General features: G+C 54.6%; 1 protein-coding gene and 1 long non-coding RNA gene across 2 annotated transcripts in view; one reads left to right on the top strand and one right to left on the bottom strand.

Annotated features, from left to right (window-relative positions):
• Nucleotides 1-2,983, top strand: part of AJAP1 (adherens junctions associated protein 1) — a 66,162-nt gene extending 63,179 nt beyond the window's left edge. The window contains 1 exon segment of the mRNA XM_029948977.1: nucleotides 1,857-2,983. The gene's annotated coding sequence lies outside the window, so the exon portion shown is untranslated.
• LOC115299578 overlaps nucleotides 1-5,706 on the bottom strand; it is a 9,194-nt gene extending 3,488 nt beyond the window's left edge. Inside the window, exons 1-2 of the long non-coding RNA XR_003912248.1 lie at nucleotides 5,344-5,706; nucleotides 1,562-1,872 (exon numbers count right to left, since the gene is read on the bottom strand). This is a non-coding gene — a long non-coding RNA (uncharacterized LOC115299578). The remainder of the gene's footprint in view (nucleotides 1-1,561; nucleotides 1,873-5,343) is intronic.
• Nucleotides 5,707-7,855: the final 2,149 nt, after the last annotated feature.

Raw genomic sequence — 7,855 nt, 5'->3', positions numbered from 1 at the left:
CCTCATACTGTTTTTTCACTTTCTAGCTTCGAACATAATGGTGAAATATACGTAACACAAAGTGGACCTTTTTAACCATTTTTAACAGCACGGTTCGGTGGTGTCAAATGCAGTCACCCTGTTGGGCAGCTGTCCCCAGCATCCGTCTCCAGAACTTTCTCATGTCCCTCACCTGGAGCTCTGTCCCCATGAAGCACCCGCCCCCCCAGCCCCTCCCCAGGCTCCTCTGAGGACCTCACGTGAGTGGAGTCACAGAATGTCTGTCTCCATAATTGTTAGCTTTCCACAAATTAGAATGAAGGTCAATAGAGAGGAGGGACATTTCTGTGTTAATGGCTTCCTTTTGAGAACACCCCTGCCCCGTCCTGGGAAGCGGGCGCAAGCAGGAGCAGGGCACCCGCCCTTGGAGTAAAGCTATGGCTCTTGGCACGAGGTGATGCCCTGCTCAGAGCAGACAGACCGCCCCACGGGGGTGCCTGACCTTCCGGTTCAGGCCCAAACGTGTCACTGGGAGGCAGGCAGCAAGGGGAGGAGGCAGCCAGGGACCTTGCCTCTCTGTCCAGATTGGGTGGGGGGACGAGGGTTCCCAGAGAGGAAATGAGCCCCCTCGCCCCCGCCCTGGGTGGAGCAGACCGGAAGCTCCTGGCTTAGACCAGAAGGACAGAGGGGATGCTGTCCTTCAGCCAGAAGCTGTGTCCACCCCCCTGCCCTGGGGCCTTGAGGGAGGATCCCCCTGCGGACTTATCTGACTCAGGACAAAGGTGCCCAGGCCCAGGCCTGTTGAGAAGGGGGAGCCTGGCCGTGACCAGAGTCACCTGGGGAGCTCGGAGAGCCCGGCACTCCCCAGCCCTGCCCAGAGGACCGCGCTGGGTCTCTAGAGCAGGGCACGTGACTGGGACAGGGTGGTCTGTCCACTGGGCCAGGAGCCCCTGCAGACCCACCAGAGCTCCTGCTGAGAGCGTCTTGGTTTCATTTGGGAGCCGATGACCCCCCCCCATTTGTATCACGGGCACAGATGAGGGTGTGGTGTCCTGGTCGGGGGTCCTCATTTTCTGTGATTACTGTGAGGGGGTGGGCAGGGTCCAAGTGACAGCAGAGAGAAACAGGCCCGTCCTGGCCGCTAGAGCTGTGGCTTTCCGCCAAAGGGCCCCACGCTGAGCGGTGACCAGGCCTGACGCCCCTGGCCATGCCCAGACGGCTGTGGCCGCCTGACCCTCCCGGACACGCTGGCCCTGGGCTCTGTCACGGGCACGGGAAGACTTTGGGGTTCCCACGTTCTGAGGCTGTGCCCGGGCTGCATAAGGGCCGCCCCTTCCTTGCAGCCAGCCCACTCGGCCTGCAAGCATGGGACTCGCCCGCGGTCTCTTCAGCAAGATCACCCCTCGGGGGCCCCAGGAGGTGGTTTTTCTGACGCAGGGCACTCCCCAGGCCCGGCCTCCGGCTGAGCAGAGGACGGAATGACTGCCAGCTCCCGCCGTCCAGGGACGGAGCAGGCCGCACCTCTGCCCTTGGGGGGTAGGAGCCGGCAAGAGCCCGCATCTTGCGGGAGGCGTTCAGTCACCTGCACGCTTGGGGTGCGTGGCCCCTCGTAGCTCATGCAGGGGTGGCCCCAGCCCTGCTCTGAGGAAACCCGTGACACCCCTCCTGGGGCGGGCGGCGGAAACGGCTCCTCCGATGATTCTGCGATGAGTGCGAGGCCCCTGGGACTCCCAGCCTGTGCACCGTTTCCTGGTGGCCTGGTGGCCAGGCTGCTGTGGGGACCCCGTGTCTGTCGGCCACCTGGGGCTCGGCCCCCCAGGGTCCTTCACCCTTGGCTCCCCCGCTATTTAATCTCTTCTTGTTTTCTTTCCACACAGGATTCCGTTGGTGAACCTGTAAAAAAAAAAAATTAAAAACACACACACACACAAAACCTACAACTCAACTTTGGACGGGGAGGTCCCCATAGCTACCGCGTCCGTTTGCGGTGGGAAGCTCAAAGAGCAGGACGCTATAGGCCAAATATATTTTTATAAAAATGCTCACGCCTATGGGGAACTGCCTTCTGCCAGAGTTTTTTCTTTGGAGGACGGAAGGAAACAAAGCGAGAGAGAAGTCAGAGACGAGCAGGAAGTGCAGCCGGAAGCACCCGAGCTGGGATTGTACGGATTCTGAACTGTGCCAATAATACCATTATGTGCCATGTCCTGACCCGAGAGACTTGGTGCCAGAGCCGAAGCCAAGCGAACCACACGTAGGAATCTCACAGAAAACAGGGGTGGGAATCTTCCGATAGAGTCGCTATTTCTGGTTAATATACATATATAAATATATAAATACACACGGACACACACACACACTTTTTTTGTACTGTAGCAATTTTTGAAGACCTTCAATGTTCCTTTTTAAAAAAATGTTATCGGTTACAAAATCTGATTTATTTAACATGCTTAGTACGAAGAAGATAAACCGGTGTTTTCTACTTTGGCAGCAGACAGCACACACACGCGCACACACATGCACACGTACACCCACATGCAGACACGCACACGCGTAGAGATGCCTATATTGGAAATGCAGTTCCACGAGTGAGCATATTCTTTCTGGTGACCTGGTGCCCCATTGCCATCCATCCCAGGGGACAGTCTGGACCCACGCAAGGGGACCCCTAACTGACACATCCTGCATTTGCTGGTATTTGGTGAGTGGCACTAGATGTATGAGGTATTACATTGGGCTGAATTAAGAATGCCATGGTTTTATATACATACATACGTATATATATACATATATATATAGACACATAAATATGATCGTTTTTCATTTAATTGTTTGAAGAAGCTACCTAACAGCCACACACACATTTATGTAGCCGGCTGCTTACAAAGGGGGTAGAGCATCAGACTGGGCGGGTGGCAGATTCTTGGCCATCTTTGTGTTGAAGAAACATAGACCGAATTAAAGAAAATTTTCCAGTTCCAAAAATTAAAGGAATCTCTCCTCACCACGTGTGTGCGTATGTCAGAACAGAACCCAAAAATACAGGAGGGCCCCCGTGTGTCCGAGAACGAGAAACGGTCCGGGAGCAGAGGACCCCGGAACGTTCGGGGGGAGCCGTGCCCCTCGCGCGCTCCGCGGCTCTTTCCCACGTGCCGGTGGTGGACAGAGCCCCCTGCTCTTTCTGGGGGCCGCACGTGACTCTGAAACTTGATGGGGACCCGCCGGTTGGTCACATTTGTGTCTCGCCGTGAAGACTCCTACGTGGAGCTTCCCAGTGCAAATAGGGGCTGAGCTGGAGCCTCATTACAGCGAATCCCACCACACATAATCCTTACAGACACTGCCGTGTTTGGGGCTGGCCACGCCCTCCCAATTCTGGCCATGTCATTAACGGCCGGGGCCCTGTCCGGCCGTCAGTGGGGGGCGCTGTAAAGGAAGCTCATTTCTCCTCATGGGAACTCCAGCTTAGGTGCATGTGGCCTGGCTTCTGTGAATGGCCCGCATGTGTTTTGACTGCACTAGTCTTGTGTGTGAGCCAATCTCCGAAATGCCCGCCCTTGTTGGCGGGGCTGCTGACCTCATGATGCTCCCCCGGGCCCGGTCTCCCTCCACCACATCTTAAAACCAACTTGCTGAGCTTGCTCTGTCTTGGAGAGCAAAGCGGTGCCAGGCGAGGGAAGGAATCTTAGTGTCACGTCTGTGTTGCTTGGAATTGCTCACCACGTGGGAAGGTCCGTTTTCTGGTTTGGGTTTCGGTTTTGTTGTTTTCCCCTGAAGCTCTGGCCCGTACGGAGGACAGCACAGAAACCCCCACCACTGGCACCCCCGGGCTCCTGGGGCTCCCCTGCATGCCCTGGAGGTGCACCTCTCTCCCTGCGTCACCCGCTCACATCTCCGTCCCTACAGATTGCTGGAGGTGGCCTGGGGGACCCCTGACTCAGGCGAGCGTGGCTCCGTGGGTGCAAGTCCAGGGCTGTCCGCGTTCTCTGCTCTCTGCCACCTTGAGCTCCAGGGAGCCCGACTGGAAGGAGGGGATGCCAGGGGGCCTGTTCATTCACCCACATCGGGAACCCAGGATTCCTGACACACTTTGGTGTTCACACCTCACGTGTGAGGGACCTCGGGCTGCCTGAACCCTGTCCAGAGCCCCAAGTGACGCTGAGCTTTCGAAGGAGGCTTAAAATAACAACCCCTCCCGCCCCCCCAAACAAACACTGCCCCTCAGACACCCCCACAGGGCAGGGCACAGCCTTGAGCCAGGAATGCGCACGTTCCACACAGGGAAGTCTGGCTCTGAGTTGACATCGGTCAAAACAAATCCTCCTTGGGGAGGCTACTGTTCCCCGGTGACTGAAGGGTGTGTGCAGGGACTTTAGGTGTTAGGTGGCCACCTGGACTCCTGTGAAGCATCGTCTCTGGACGAGAGGGCGATGAAGGAAACTCAGCCCCGCCCACGACAAAGTCTGTAAAGCAGGCGGCCAGCGCAGGCCTCTTCTGAGCCAGGCCCGCACACGCACAGGTGCAGCTGTCCTGAGTGTGGGCGTGGTGGGCGTGGCCAGGCCGCCCCTGCGCGCGCAGCCCTAGGACCGTGCTCTGTGTCCGCCCGGCTCCCCTCAGCCTCCCGGAGTTCAAGTTCACTGGCAGCGGCCTTGTACATTTGCTGTAGCTTTTTTTTTCCTCCCTCAAGAAAGGTACTCAGAGGAGGGGCATTATGGTTTGGTAAGTGCCCCAATTCCCATCCACCTCCATCGGGTCCCTTGGTGACGCTGATGTCGCGCCCCCACCCCGCTTGCAGCACAGGGACCGCCGATCATCCACCACTAACGCTTTCAGAACAGCCAGGCCGGGCGCGGGGTGCTCTGCTGTCCAGTCAAGTCTGTTTTCTAGGCTTAATTACTTCTAAGCGTCGTGCACTTGATGTCATTTTTATCTGGTTGAAAGAATGGGTGTAATTACTTTTGTTGACAAGCTCTGAATGCCAAGGGGGAGGGGCTCCGGGCTCAGCCCGGAGAGCTTCCTGGGCTTCCGCACTGGGCTCAGATTCCAGCAGCGTCCAGGGCAAGGCCGGGAGCCCACCTGCTCTCCCTACTCCGTGCCAGCTTGCTCACGCGCAGGGTGGAGGTGTAGGGACCCCTGGGGCACGTCGAAGGGCTGTCAGTGCCCACAGTCAGTGTCCTTCTTGCCCCAGAGGGAGCCCCTGTTTTCTTCCAAGGATTTCAGCTCCTTCTCCATCCTGAGTCTGGGTGCATGTCTTGTGCTGCATTTGACCAGTTCATCCCAGTCCCTCATGGAGCATTTAGGAGCCTGGACTCATCAGCAAATCCCACCCACTCTGAATCAGACCCCTAAGAATGGAGCACTTACTCCTGTGACCTTGACATCTTGGACCACTCTTCCGTCTCACAGATGCATTGCTGTTTCTCAGCCACATTTCAGCCTCAGCCAGATTCTTCCTTGCCGGCTTTGGTCTTCAGGAACTTTGTGCACGGATGTCCATTCCCATTTGTCATATTATGAAATCCACACCTCAGGAGTTGACCCTTCTGCCTTGAAGGGTCTCTATTGGACTCTTATAGCCCCTGGAGCCATTCTATCTTTTTTTGCCTCTTCTCCCAGATGGTCCAGTATCATCAGCAGCTCAGGAAGCTGGGCTGACCCCAGTCTTTTGGGAGATAAGACAAGGAGCCAGGGCTGAGGTTCAGGGTCAGGACCTGCAGCAATGTCACGGTCAGGCTGGGTCTTCCCATGCCTTCAGTACACGCCTTTCTTTGTCCATATTATGACACTGTCACCTTGTTTCATCAAGGAGGTCCCAGCGTGAGCTGAGTGTCTCTGCTCCCCTGAGCCATCCTCCATCCCATTGCCACGGAGTCACCCGACATCACAGCGGGGAAAGGCACTGAGCGCCCTGAGCTCTGTCGAGATGCCGGGGCCATTCTTGTTTCATGGCATGAGTCCCTTAAGAAGACACTAGTCACAGATGCATCTGGAAGAGAAGCCACTCTGTGGCTTGCTGGAATTCACCATTCATCTGCTCAAGGAGGACAAAGGAATCCAAGGGCAGAGGTGCAGCCCCCGCAGTGCTGGGGTCCCCAGGGAGAGGCAGCCCCCCTGGTGAGAGAAGAGAAGGCAGCTGCCTCCTCCAAAGCTCACCCTCAATACTGATCACACTTAGCAACGCACTTCTTAACCAACATCTGCTTCTAAGTAAGCAGATACTCCAAAACGTGCCATGATTCATATAATTTTGGAATGGTTATTTTGGTGCAGTTTGTCAATTTGCTATGCCATACTGTTTTTTGATCGTTTGTTTGTTTTCCAATGTAAATAGCACAGCCCACATAAATGAGCAAAACTCTCACCATCTGAGAGTTTTCGATTATTCTTCCTGACTTTCTTACACTGATGTGCTTCCGGCGATGAAGACAAACTTGCTCTTCGTCCCGTGCTCCGAGCCAAGGTCTGTGTGCTGCACTCGGCATCATTCGTGGGGTTTTGGCGAGGTCTTAAATAGCTGTTTGACATTTTGAAATATGCTGCCAGCCCTTCCTTCCAGAAACTGTGGAGCATGGATGTGCACAGTTTTGCATTTCTGGGGTTAGACTTTGCATTTGAAAATAAGGAATGGGTAAACGGAGGTGCAGGCACATCATTGTTTAGATCACCCCAGCCACCAAGCAAACAGAAGTAATCCTCTTTTTGACCTCAAATGATTTGAGAAAGATCCCAAACCAGTAAACCCACGATCGCCAATTTCTGGAACCCACATTGGTCTCCGTGTGAGCAGGCAGTCTCCAGCTGGGGATTCAGCGCTAGGCAACCTCTCTCTCGGCCAAAGGGCCACAAGTAGTGCCTGCACTTTGCCGGAGGAGCCTCCGCACCAGAGCAGAGACAGCCAGGCTAGGACGTGCTTGTTCAAGGTCCCCCCTGCACTCCATTTCCCTTCAGCTGAGGGGAGTGAAACACATAGGCGGCCGCAGACGAGAAAGCTGTGCACACGATGGCACTATGATCACAGAACCACCGGGAGCAAGAGGACAGATGCTTGTCATGAGCTCCCCTAAGGCAGTGGTGGGCCAGGGGCTTCTCTCTGTGACTTTTCAGACACCATGCCACTGACAGGTCTACACTCCACCCTTGTAAGTGTGCAGCCCATGCCCAGTTTTAAGGCAATTGAAGGGAATGGTCCACTTGGCTACACCATGTGCCTGGGTTGGAGCTGGAATGCGAGAATAAATCTTTCCTGGAGCTTTGTCGCATTTCCCACTTTGATGGATTCTTTGCTAAATGCTCCAAGAGCTACTATGCATAGAATCAAGAGAACAGTTTTGAATGAACCCATAAATCTAAGTCAAGTCTGGAACAACTGCAGCTTAAGAGAGATGTTTTAAACGGGGCCAAGCTTACGAATATGGGACACATGGGCTTATGAGCACTTAGGTTGGGGTAGTAGTGAGGGGAGGGTCAGTGGATGTATGAAGGGTCATATCTCACCTGTGTTGGGTAGAATCAGAGCACACCGTTCCGTGAATAGTGTAAATTAAGTAGGTTAATATAAGCCATGAGAGTTGCTAAGACATCCCCAGGGCTGAATTAACTCTTGCCGATGTCTCGAATCTCACAGTAAAACATCTGCTGAGTAACATGTGGTGGGAATGACGTGGGGATCAGATTTTAGGAAATTCTGTATGAACGTTAATTAGTTTTGTCCCAGGTGGTCTCTTTCTTGAAATAGAAGCCTCTGGAGACCTGGATTTTCGCACGTAAATCAACAGCTTGGTATCTGCAACACCAAATAACAAATCCCTACAAGCTTCATTCTTATGTGGACGTTAACTCCGCTGATCACACTTGGTCGGATGTTTGGTCGGATTTC

This window comes from Suricata suricatta, chromosome 8, assembly GCF_006229205.1.
Source record: "Suricata suricatta isolate VVHF042 chromosome 8, meerkat_22Aug2017_6uvM2_HiC, whole genome shotgun sequence".
Lineage (NCBI taxonomy): Eukaryota > Metazoa > Chordata > Mammalia > Carnivora > Herpestidae > Suricata > Suricata suricatta.
Note: the sequence above shows the minus strand (reverse complement) of the source record. Positions and strands in the feature narration are given on the sequence as shown.